The sequence below is a fragment of the Scardinius erythrophthalmus genome, assembly GCF_964197995.2.
Source record: "Scardinius erythrophthalmus genome assembly, chromosome: 1".
Classification (NCBI taxonomy): domain Eukaryota; kingdom Metazoa; phylum Chordata; class Actinopteri; order Cypriniformes; family Leuciscidae; genus Scardinius; species Scardinius erythrophthalmus.
Window position 1 is genome coordinate 1,035,311 of NC_138221.1, and position 13,487 is coordinate 1,048,797.

Consider the following 13,487-nt stretch of genomic DNA (forward strand, 5'->3'; position numbering starts at 1 on the left):
TTTACAGCAATGGTCATGAATTAAACCACCACAATTTCACATCGTACATAATTAACACAGATTTAATTTGGTAAGCATTAGCATAATACTATTTCTTTTTACTAATACTATTCTACACCATAGCAAATAAGTAAGAATTAGCTTTTAATCTCTAGATTTGTATTTCATTAGTAGGGAATTTAACCATGTTTACCATAATAAATATTCTAGCAAGTGAATTGATTACACATTTCTAGACAGTGAATTTCAGACAGAACATTAATTTTAGCAAATTGAATATGTGAATAATTTCTTGATAATATACTTTAAAATAACTGTTAACACTGCTAGGCATTTGGGCTCAACAATTTAAACACTAACCTAATCACAGATACCAAAATAACAATAATAAATATCTAAGTCCATAACATGCACATCCGCACAAACAGTGTTGGGGAGTAACGGAATACATGTACCGGCGTTACGTGTTCAGAATACAAATTATGAGTAACTGTATTCCGTTACAGTTACCATTTAAATAGTTGGTATTTAGAATACAGTTACATTGTTGAAATCAATGGATTACATAACGATACTTCTGTTTCACGAGTTTATTCACTCTCTAAATAAATTAAGGCAACTCCATGCATTTCCCAGAAGCCCCAATATGAAAACGAAAAAATGCGCGGTTTGCGTGATCAGTCACAATGGAGTCGGAAGAGGAGCAGCGGGAGCTAGAGGTAGAGATGGAGCCGGAACAACAGAGCCAGGGCAAGAATGCGTTTCTATCTTGGAAATTCAAACAGCATTTCACATTAAAGAAAGAGAAGGGAGCACAAAATATAACTGTGCAGTGCAACCTCTGCTTGCCAGCAACCAACCTCCTTTCAGCGTCCAACTCCACCTTCAACCCGAAGAAGCATCTTAAAGTAGGCCTACGGGTTTTTTTTTTGGTTTTTTTTTTTTTAAATATGTGCAGTCAAAACTTGAAATATAAATTCTCAGAAAATGCATTAATACCAATAGTGAAACATCTGTATATATCCATACTCCCTTAATAAAGGAGTCCAGACATTAGAAAAATATCGGTCTACATGCGTTTTATTTTTAATATGAGGGAAATAAAACATGCATGACACAAAAAATCTTTAACTTTTTGGTGCCAATCTGTGAATTACACTGCGCAAACCAAAAGTAATACTACTCACCAGATGAAGCAGGGTTGGCTCTCCACAGAACATAAAATATTAATTTTATTTTATTTTATCGCATTTATGAAAAAAAAAAGACACCAACGTGTTCTCCGTTCAACCAAGCGGCACTAAAAGACTGCTTTAAAACTTTCACAGAGACCTCAAACAGAAAGCACAAAGCCTTTTTTTTAAAGTGAATTTCGTTTTGTATTAATTGTATCTTAATTTTAATCAGTGTTTCATCAACCAATTGCCTGGATTTAAGTAAATATAGCAGACAATAATCAGGACACGGAGGCGCCAGCGCGTGAACTGGAGCTGGTCTCATAAATGAACGCCCGTTTCACACATACTCTGTTTGCAGTGCGTTTTTTTTTTTTTTTTTTTTACCCATGTTAACAGGTTAGAGCTTTCACACTGCGGCCCGTTTATCCGTTCCAGGAGCGGTGTGTATAGATCGTTTCCGCACCGAGTGTATTTCTGCTGTGCCGCAAACGCTGAATTAAAGTGACAGCGCATGGTTCGTGGTCAAAATGAACACAGATTGAGCTGAAAATTTAGTAATTTCACCATAAATGCATTCAATTAAATAAAATGTAGTAATACCATCATAAATGTATTTAATTAAATACTGCTTTTTTTCACAGTCATCTTTTTCTTTTAAGACCGGGGTAAAGCAATGAAAACAGTTTACTTTAACAAGGCGAAATAATGAACAACACTCGTCTGATTCGTGGAGGTTGAAAAACAAGTTATTTGTGGCATGCAAGATTTAGCCTATTGTATTAAAATTTAAATGCAAAAGAAAAGGCATGAGAGTCGGCTGTTTTTGTCAATTTTAAGTTTTAATTTAAAATGTTTGCGATTTTAATAGCCTACATGTTAAATTTGTTACCACTTGCTTGCACAACTTAATCTATATAGAAGTAATGCATTGATTAATATGTTGTTTAAATTGTTTAAACTTGAATATGTCTATTAAAGAGTGAATATGTGTAGGCTACAAAGAAAATTGCACCGGTGACAAAACTTTTTTTAATAAAAGTTGCTGAAAACTTCTGGATTTGAAATACAAATATTGTGTATGTGTTTGTGGTATCAGTGGATCAGTTACGCACTCCAAACGCATCATATGTGAAAGCACTATAGCGCGTGCTGCTCTCCTGTACCACATACACACCGCAACACGCAGCGCATCCGTATGAAATGTGCATTTCTCTCAGGCGCGTTCACTAGGCTACTGCGAAGATCGCGAGTCAGCATCGTCAACCTCATCTTTGTAGCCGACACTGACGAAGAAAACACTTGTTTATTAATAAACAATTAAAATATCTCCTTTCTATATTTGACATATTCATAATTATTACTTTTGCCGGTTCTTTGTGACAGCTTTTAGGTGCTTTATTGGCATACGCGTCACCACCGCATTCACTGCACCCCACAAGAATAGGCCTGTTTATTAAGCAGGATTTGATGTCCGACACTTATAAAATGCAATTCAATGTGGAAGTAATCCAAGTATTCAGAATACGTTACTCAGATTGAGTAACGTAACGGAATACGTTACAAATTACATTTTTGGGCATGTATTCTGTATTCTGTAACGGAATACATTTTGAAAGTATCCTTCCCAACACTGCACACAAAGCCACCACACGCAAATGTAAACGTTTAGATTTACCGGCAGTCTCTTCAGAATCAAATGATCCCGTGCAGTTTAAAATCAAATCTTTGACCCAACGTTCCCACTGCGTCCACGCTGCTCACAGTACACAATGAAAAGAGAAGTGCGAGCACCATTTCAAACCCAAGGTGCGCGCCAAGCTGATTGACAACAAACTTCACCTGCCGTTCATTCCCGTGAAACAAGAGGCGTGGCAACGGGCGGATTGCCGCAACATGTAGTGTAACGACTATTTACTGTGTCCTTTTTGGTTAAAAAATAGTGCAGACAAAATGCTTTTGTGGAAAAGGAACAGAGAGGTGAAGAGGTGAGGGAGGTAGAAGAGAATGTGGAACAGAGGTGAAGAGGAGAGGGAGGTGGAAGAGAATGTGGAACAGAGAGGTGAAGAGGAGAGGGAGGTGGAAATGGAACAGAGGTGAAGAGGAGAATGAGGTGGAACAGAGGTGAAGAGGAGAGGGAGGTGGAAATGGAACAGAGGTGAAGAGGAGAGGGAGGTGGAAATGGAACAGAGGTGAAGATGAGAATGAGGTGGAACAGAGGTGAAGAGGAGAGGGAGGTGGAAATAGAACAGAGGTGAAGAGGAGAGGGAGGTGGAAATGGAACAGAGGTGAAGAGGAGAGGGAGGTGGAAGAGAATGTGGAACAGAGGTGAAGAGGAGAGGGAGGAGGAAATGGAACAGAGGTGAAGAGGAGAGGGAGGTGGAAATGGAACAGAGGTGAAGAGGAGAGGGAGGTGGAAGAGAATGTGGAACAGAGGTGAAGAGGAGAGGGAGGAGGAAATGGAACAGAGGTGAAGAGGAGAGGGAGGTGGAAATGGAACAGAGGTGAAGAGAATGAGGTGGAAATGGAACAGAGGTGAAGAGGAGAGGGAGGTGGAAGAGAATGTGGAACAGAGAGGTAAAGAGGAGAGGGAGGAGGAAATGGAACAGATGTGAAGAGGAGAGGGAGGTGGAAAAGGAACAGAGGTGAAGAGGAGAGGGAGGTGGAAAAGGAACAAGTGAAGAGGAGAGGGAGGAGGAAATGGAACAGATAGGTGGAAAAGGAACAGAGGTGAAGAGGAGAGGGAGGAGGAAATGGAGCAGAGGTGAAGAGGAGACGGAGGTGGAAAAGGAACAGAGGTGAAGAGGAGAGGGAGGAGGAAAAGGAACAGAGAGGTGAAGATGAGAGGGAGGAGGAAATGGAACAGAGGTGAGGAGGAGAGGGAGGTGGAAAAGGAACAGAGAGGTGAAGATGAGAGGGAGGTGGAAAAGGAACAGAGGCGAAGAGGAGAGGGAGGAGGAAATGGAACAGAGAGGTGAAGAGGAGAGGGAGGTGGAAAAGGAACAGAGAGGTGAAGAGGAGAGGGAGGTGGAAAAGGAACAGGTGAAGAGGAGAGGGAGGAGGAAATGGAACAGAGGTGAGGAGGAGAGGGAGGTGGAAAAGGAACAGAGAGGTGAAGAGGAGAGGGAGGTGGAAAAGGAACAGAGGTGAAGAGGAGAGGGAGGTGGAAATGGAACAGAGGTGCGGAGGGGAGGGAGGTGGAAATGGAACAGAGGTGAGGAGGAAATGGAACAGAGAGGTGGAAAAGGAACAGAGGTGAAGAAGAGAGGGAGGAGGAAATGGAGCAGAGGTGAAGAGGAGAGGGAGGTGGAAAAGGAATAGAGGTGAAGAGGAGAGGGAGGAGGAAAAGGAACAGAGAGGTGAAGATGAGAGGGAGGAGGAAATGGAACAGAGGTGAGGAGGAGAGGGAGGTGGAAAAGGAACAGAGGTGAGGAGGAGAGGGAGGTGGAAATGGAACAGAGGTGAAGAGGAGAGAGAGGAGGAAATGGAACAGAGGTGAAGAGGAGAGGGAGGTGGAAATGGAACAGAGAGGTGAAGAGGAGAGAGAGGAGGAAATGGAACAGAGGTGAAGAGGAGAGGGAGGAGGAAATGGAACAGAGGTGAGGAGGAGAGGGAGGTGGAAATGGAACAGAGAGGTGAAGAGGAGAGGGAGGTGGAAATGGAACAGAAGTTAAGAGGAGAGGGAGGTGGAAAAGGAACAGATAGGTGAAGAGGAGAGGGAGGTGGAAAAGGAACAGAGGTGAAGAGGAGAGGGAGGTGGAAAAGGAACAGAGAGGAAGAGGAGAGGGAGGTGGATAAGGAACAGAGGTGAGGAGGAGAGGGAGGTGGAAAAGGAACAGAGAGGTGAAGAGGATAGGGAGGTGGAAATGGAACAGAGAGGTGAAGAGGAGAGGGAGGTGGAAATGGAACAGAGGTGAAGAGGAGAGGGAGGTGGAAAAGGAACAGAGAGGTGAAGAGGAGAGGGAGGTGGAAAAGGAACAGAGGTGAGGAGGAGAGGGAGGTGGAAAAGGAACAGAGAGGTGAAGAGGAGAGGGAGGTGGAAAAGGAACAGAGAGGTGAAGAGGAGAGGGAGGTGGAAATGGAACAGAGGTGAAGAGGAGAGGGAGGTGGAAAAGGAACAGAGAGGTGAAGAGGAGAGGGAGGTGGAAAAGGAACAGAGAGGTGAAGAGGAGAGGGAGGTGGAAATGGAACAGAGGTGAAGAGGAGAATGAGGTGGAAGAGAATGTGGAACAGAGGTGAAGAGGAGAGGGAGGTGGAAGATAATGCGGAACACAAATCTCTTAACTAATGCTGTAAACTATGAAGTCAGTTGTAGCCTACAACATGTCACGATACGGATTTCGATAAGTTGTACTCTATCTTTTAACACACTTTCAGATGCTCATTCATGTTTATTTGGCGCTGTAACTGGTGTTATTAAGGCGGAAGAGAAGATCATGTGCTTCTCTAGAGCTGAGCCAGAGCGATCTCTCGCCACAGCGCCAAAACGCTATTTGTTTTTGAATTTCGTAAGAAAATGCAATTTGAAATCTGAGACTTTGTTTAATATCAATAGTAACGAAGCACAAAGATTATTGCGATTTATTGGATGGAATATGTGCTACAATGTTTCATTCATTTATCAACTGAAAACAAGATGACTAATCGATTATTGGGATTTAAGATTCGATATCTGTTCGAAAAAAGGACAATAGATTAATATCGAGAAATCAATATTTTTTGGCCCAGCTCTAGTATCCATCCATTGGGTTTATTATTATTAGAGTCCTGCATGGGTTCGGGTACCCGACGGGTAAATATATATCGCAAATATTACTCAAACGGGTGAAAAATATCCAACTGTGTCGGATACGGGTGTGGGTCGGATCGGACACGGGGGAAACACGAGTCTAAACACGGGTTTAAAACAATCACATGCAAACATGCAAAAATATTTATAGGAACACATTTACAAAAATATTCCTGTATTTCAAGTTGATAAAATAATTATGACCGCCGCTAGCGTAGCTAGCGAAAGCGGTCATATAGGGATTGTCAAAGTTTTTTTTTTTTTTTTTGTCAATCTACTGAATTTTCCGTCAACGATACCAGGGACACCGAAACACCGGGGAACATGAAATTCGGTGGGCATGTAGCCCCACTAGACTTTTACGGAAAAATTTCGTTTGGTCCCCGGGGGCCACTCCCCTCCCGCGCTGGGTTCCCCCAAACCCAAAAAATGCAGTTTTTCCTAAATAACTACCTGAACCGTGGCACCGAGGATGAAGAAATTTGCAAACTATGTTGGTCTTAAGGGCCCACATCAACCTAGCCCATAATCGATTGTCAAAGTTTTTTAGTTTTTTTTTTTCCGTCAATCTACTGAATTTTCCGTCAACGATACCAGGGACACTGAAACACCGGGGAACATGAAATTTGGTGGGCATGTAGCCCCACTAGACTTTTACGGAAAAATTTCGTTTGGTCCCCGGGGGCCACTCCCCCCCCCGCGCTGGGCCCCCCCAAACCCAAAAAATGCAGTTTTTCCTACATAACTACCTGAACCGTGGCACCGAGGATGAAGACATTTTTATGGTATGTTGGTCTTAAGGGCCCACATCAACCTAGCCCATAATCACTCATTTGTGATTTACGCCACTCCCATAAAAAATGAAAATGCAATATTATTCTGCTTTAATCGCCCCTATCTTCAGTGGAGATGTTCAGAACTGCACCATATTTCATGTGTATGATTAACTTGACATCCTCTGGGGGTATGCTAAGTTTCGTAGAATTTCATCCATAGGGGGGGTATAAAATAAATTCATTTATGTGCACATTTAGTGACTGTACACTCATCGGCCTGTAGATGGTGCTGTTGAGCGAAGGGTTGCTGGTTTAGGATGATACTGTCACACACACACATGCAGGAATACAAACAAACGCAAGCATGCACACACACTGACATCCACACGCAAAGAGCCACAGACACACACACATACAAATCCACATGCACAGACACACACACACAAACACACACTATTCTGTCCCTCTATGTTCTATAGTATTGTATTAGTTCGCTGGTGCATTTCTTTATTTTCCCACTTGGGGTCAGTATCTCCTTTAGTGTTTCTTTTGGGTTCTTCTTCATGGATTATAACGCGTGTTCTTCTCGGCGCTCTGTTGTGATGTGCTGACGCAGCAGGAAAAAAGTTTGTTACAAGCGGTGTGAGAAAATGTCCGGAGGTCAGGTGTTGACATTCCTCACTCAGTCCCCTTATATCTTTGGGAAGCTTGGAGATGCCATAATCTGTAAGTTATTAGTGGCCAATTTTGTATTTCTAAATGTTTAGATACTTTTCTGCTACTTAATAGGTTATTTTAACTCTCTCAAACAAAAAGGTTGTTTGTGATCTAAGTCAAGCTAATGTTGCTAGCTTTTGTTTAGTATGTGGTTGTACAATATCTTATAAGTCAATGTGAACACAGCTTTTACTGAACTTAGGTCGTCAGGTTGTACATAGTACAGGTTGTTAAAAGTAAAACAGTAGCTTTTGTTTTACTGTGGAGCTTTGATTTAAGGCTTGCTGAGTTCATGCTCTACTAAATCTAACTAAAGAGGAAAGAGTCAACCTGTTATATTTTTACAGATATTTTGAACAGTATTTTGAACTACTTGTGTATCTGTGCACTGAATACTGCAATTAACTGCAGTATATTCTCCAACCACATGGTGGCAAACTGAATCATTTAAAGATGTATGCTGGGTACCAATTCGCCTACTTATACTACGACCTAAAAGAATGTACTTTTTTTGTGAGGAAAAAGTACATACTTTTGAGTGTGTAGCAAAAGAGTATGCACGTTCTGGGACATACTTCGATGACGTCATGCAACGTGAACTTGAACGTGGTTGCCTGGTTACGCACACACACCTCGACTGTTAACAAAACATTTTACATTTCATTCATTCTTGTCTAATATCATTTTATTTACTATTCCCATCTTTTTTTTTTTTTTCACAATACATTTACAATTTGAGGAGTGAAGCAGGGCGTCGTCGTAGATCAACCAGACGCAGGTCGTGAGGCGGCTGGTTCTGACGTTCATGTGCAAATGTGTGTACTGTGTAACGAAAGCTACTTATTTTCTGAGCTAAAATATTTAAAGTTTAAAGTGTAAAGTATCGTTTAACGTATTTTATACTTAATCTTATACTTATGTATAATACTTAAAAATACCCCGATGAAAATGAACCATGCTTTTACTATAGTAAAAGTGTATTAACCATGTTTCTTTGGTTGGACTGATAAAGTTAAAGCTCCAATATGTAGGAATTTTGTAATAAAATTTCCAAAAATAACTTGCACAGGGTGATATATTTCCTCCAGTTGTGTACTTACAATATCTCAAAAGTCTCCAAAGATTTTTTATTTCAGAGAAATTCCGATTTTAAATAACTGGCCGTCCCGGAAAAGAAATGTCGCGCCTCAGTGACGCAATCCTTTTTCCGGTGTGGACCATGTGATAGGATATTACACCACACCGGATTTTTTTTTTTTTTTTTTTTTTTTTTTACAACAACTTTATTGAGGTTTTTTTTTTATCACAATAAACAATAAAGACGTCTGACAAAGAATAAAAAAAAGAATAAAATAAAAAATATGACCCACCACACCGGAATATCGCATGGTCAAATGCGGAAGTGGTGGTTAAAGCGTTATAGCCATAGACTGTATGGTTATAGCTGTTATGAATCACGATTACTCTTTGGCGAGTATTGAAGTGCCAACAAAACGAAAGCGTCCATATTCTGATACACGCAGACTGTGTGACAAACGAAGGAATAAAACCTGGATAAATATCGGCCAGGCGTTTTCGAGATGGAGAGAGCTGCGCGTCAATCTTGGACTTGACAGAGACTCTCTCGCGAGTGTATTGAGACAGGTAAGACATGCAACTGTCAATAATAGCACTTATAAACAAAGTTATATTGCTCTTTGTACTTTGGTAAGGCTTTTTATCATGTGTGGTGACCGAGATTATGGCAGTACAATTAAATAGAATCGGATATGATGTTAAAAAAATATATTTAGTCATTACTTGCAAATGTTCGTTCAAATTTACTTTTAGATATTGGTTTGAACACGTTAAACAACACGGCATTAACCATAAAAACGTAAAACTGCACAACATTAACCAAACAAATCATTTGACAAATAACTGTATGTTGTAACGGGATAATATAGCATAACATTTCACGTTCCTTGCAGTTCATTAATTATGATGACATAAAATAATACGATCAGACATACAGGTAATACAAAAACGAATAAATTACCTCATCCGTGATCATGATTCATTAATTCCATGTAGATATATCGCTAGATGGTGAAAACAACGACATCTCCCATCGTCACCTCCTTCATAGCGTCATCAAGCTTCGCCTTTGTTATTGTTGAAACTGCGCCCTCTTGTGGTCAAATACCAAAGTCACATACTGGAGCTTTAACATTTGTACAGCCACAGTATTACTACAAATAAGTCAGACAGAAACATCAAAATAAATACATAAAAAAGACACTTGAATGACACTGTATTAGAGCCTTTTTATTTATTGTTTTGTAGCCTGCAATGAGGCGCTCAGTATCTTCATCGGACCCTACAAGATAAATGGTACTTTTTTGGCACAGCATAAACCCATTAATATTACGAGACAATAAAATATAACTTTTATTAGGGTTAAACTGAATTCTTACACTTAAAAACTGAGGGCGCATCTCCGCTGCTGCATCCGACTGCCAGGTTTACATCGTTTACACATCACCCGTTAGAGTGTGCATTGATCTGCACTTCGAATTCTAACTGGAAATAGTAGACCATACGGGTATCTTTGGAACACTCATTTCAACATACTACGATTTGGGACGTACTAATTCTAGTTTCGCATACTATTTAGGATGGATAGTATGCGAATTGGGACTTGAGCAGTAATGTTGTGATTCTTATATCTTCAACTCTGATCACTTCAAGTATTTAAATTCACAGCAATGAGTCTTGGTTTTTTAAAGAGGCTATATGCGTTTTTCTGAAATTTAAACTCGCTACTGACACCTGTGGCCAAAAAACGGAACTGCTCTTCCTTTCTGCTTGCTCTCGTAAGTGCACACTTCACAAGTCATCCGCTGCAAAGAAGTCAACATTATGTTTACAGAGGTAAGAACAGTCAAATACATATATTGTTTGAGAAACTAAGTTTGTTTGCTGACTAGCGGGGGTGGCAGAGTGATCTGTATATACATAAACACGCAATACAGCCATATATAGCGGCCATATTTTGTACCGCCATGCGGTACATCTAATTTAAAATCCACATCAGTTTATTTGTGCCCACGCAAAATTGTCAGATGTAGGCTAGACGATATTGCGTGCCAGATATAGTGTTGTAGCCGCGTCTGTTATAGGCTACTCCGTTTTGTGGTACCGTTATGTTCTTCATGTAAGTTACCGGCCTTTTGACAGCTTCGGCTGAAGTTGTCCTTGTGTTAATTCTTGTCGTTATAACTTCTGTATGACCTGGCAATAAACATTTTTGTAATTGTGTCTATAATGTGATTGGCTAAACTGATTTTATTTCGGGTGCGGGTCGGGTGTCGGTTCTATTTTAAGCGGGTCGGGTGCGGATTTTAATTAGTGCTGTTTAGGGGTGGGAGAAAAAATCGATTCATCGATGCATCGCGATTCTCTCTCCAACGATTCTGAATCGATTCTGAGAACTTCAGAATCGATTCTGAACTTAGTTTTTAACCAGATATGCGATGACGCTGAGTTTGCTTTAGAAACACCCGTTATCTGCTTTCTTCCAATTCCTCACACACACACATACATACACCAATCAAACTTTCCGTAAAATAATCTTTCATAAGTTCGTAAAGGTTGAGGCGAATTACGAGGACATTCACCGGCGTCATTGCAGGATGCGTTGTGAGAGACGCGCACTTTGTTTGATGTTACGTTACACTTGAAGCGTGCTGTCTCGCCTTTCGGTATTTTCCTTACAAATGCTCTACGAAGTCATCATTTATGTGGTTTGGATTGCAGTGGACTTTTATATTTAAAATATGAACTTAACTAACAGAAGGCTGCTTTCAATTTCAAATGCTGCTGACGCGGGCTTTGTTTGTGTAGACTGCTCGCGCACGCGGCTGTGCGACTCCGTGTATACTTGTGCAAAATTAACGTAAACACAGCCAGTCTTAAGCGATTAAACGGACAGGAAAAAACACTTTACTTGTATTTCAAAAGAGATCCGTGCGTGAATGCAGCTTAATAGATCTCCCGCAGTCTATGATGTCATAGTAAAAAACAACAGTAAAGATGAAGAAAAATCACTCACAGTTCTTGAATGGAAAACGTTCAGATAATCTTAAATAGGCTACTGAAAGCACTATTTGTTTGTTTATGTTTCTATGCTCCTCTTTATTATTTGCTACTTGTATGTTTTGAAGTTATATTAGTTTAAAATTCTTAGCATACAACTGTTTTAATTTATTTTTATTTTTTTTGTTATTTAAAAAAAAAGTAGGCTACTTAATTACCTAAGTAAACTAAGGAATTAATAGGGAAGGGAGTGGAGGGGAGGGGAGTATCATTCTTATCATATGTATCATTCTTACATACTGTGAATCGTTTTTTTGAATCGAGAATCGTTTTTGAATCGAAAATCGATTTTGAATCGATTCTTGAGCCTAAAAATCGAAATCGAATCGAATCGTGACATTTTCTGAATCGTGCACCCCTAGTGCTGTTGACATATAACGGGTCGGATGCGGTTTGAAGCACTGCGGGTACGGTCTGGTGCGGATATACAAAATCAGACCCGTGCAGGACTCTGAGTATTATTATAATTATTATTAGGGATTCAAGCACTTCAGTGCTGAAACCCTATTGTAATTGTTAATTTACCCTTTGGGTAGCTATAACAGGGTTATAGATTTGAGATCGGACCATAGGTGGCGCTATAACTGTTAAAAAGCTTTAAAAACCACATATTTCATTAGTAAATTGCCTTATCTGCTTAAAGGCCTTAAAATGCTTGAACCCTGATAAATGCTGCTTGCAGCTTTAATTATCATTATTATTATTGCAAGTGACTTGATGTTTTTTTTTTTCTGAGTTCTAAAGTTCTGAGCTTCATTTCACTAAGTTATCTTTCTACCGCTGTGATTTTCAGGTGCTGAAGATGAACAAGATGATCAGGAGTGTCTGAGGATTGCTCTGATCGGGAAGACAGGAAATGGGAAGAGTGCAACAGGAAACAGTATTCTGGGAAGAGATGAGTTTGTCAGTGAATTAAGACTAGATTCAGTCACGACAGTTTGTGAAAAGAGAGTTGGTGAAGTTGATGGTCGACCAGTAACTGTTGTTGATACTCCAGGTCTCTTTGACACGACACTGACGAATGATCAAGCAGTAAAATAAATATTGAAATGTATTTCCATGTTGTCACCTGGACCTCATGTGTTCATCATTGTGTTGAGTTTGGGAAGATTTACAGGGGAGGAGATGGACACAGTAGATCTGATAAAGAAGATCTTTATTATTGATTTGCCTTGACTGATTTTTGTCATAATTGTCTTTAATTCTGTTTTTGTCAAATTGTATATATATTTTTTTCCTCCAGTTCCTGGTTAGAGAGGAAGCTCAGGGAAGTTTGTGTTGTTGCTTCTTTTCTGTTATTATTTTAGGCCTTACTCTCTCCTGAAGATTTACTCCTATCTTTTGTTAAGCCTTTTTGATATATGAAGGAAATAAATACTTTTACTTTTCCTTAAAGTTGTGTTATGTTTTCACTCTGAGACTGAGGCTGAAGTGTGTTCTGCACATATCTTTACATCTCTACGTTATCATACTTTCTTTTCCTTTGTTACCTCTCCTCCGACCCCTAGACTGGGAGGGGAACGCGTCACGGATCGCTCTGAGACTTTAGTAAGATCCAAGCGCAGCTTCATTGGAAAATCCAGAATCGTAGTCATATGCCAGACAAAGGGTCAAAACACTTGCAAACAATCCACGATAAAAACACAAGAGACAAGGGAGAGCACTCAGACGTGCAACGTGACAACTACTAAACCTCGCTGAGAAATGACAAAGAGAACATGGTTTAAATAGGCTGAGACAAACGATAATGACAAACAGGTGAAAGCAATAATTCATGATGAGTCCAGGCAAAGGATTATGGGGACTGAAGTTCATGGCTGAGTGGCAAAGGTCAGAGGAGGAGTGCCCTCTAGTGGCCGACCTGGGCACACCAGCTGGTGACTGAGACAGAAC

At 40.3% G+C, this 13,487-nt stretch overlaps 1 protein-coding gene across 2 annotated transcripts in view; it reads left to right on the forward strand.

The window, feature by feature from the left end:
- LOC308690776 (uncharacterized protein) overlaps window positions 1-12,986 on the forward strand; it is a 29,480-nt gene extending 16,494 nt beyond the window's left edge. For both annotated transcript variants that reach the window (XR_014030193.1, XM_081365460.1), the window contains one exon: window positions 12,388-12,986. The gene's annotated coding sequence lies outside the window, so the exon portion shown is untranslated. The remainder of the gene's footprint in view (window positions 1-12,387) is intronic.
- The last annotated feature ends 501 nt before the right edge of the window (window positions 12,987-13,487 follow it).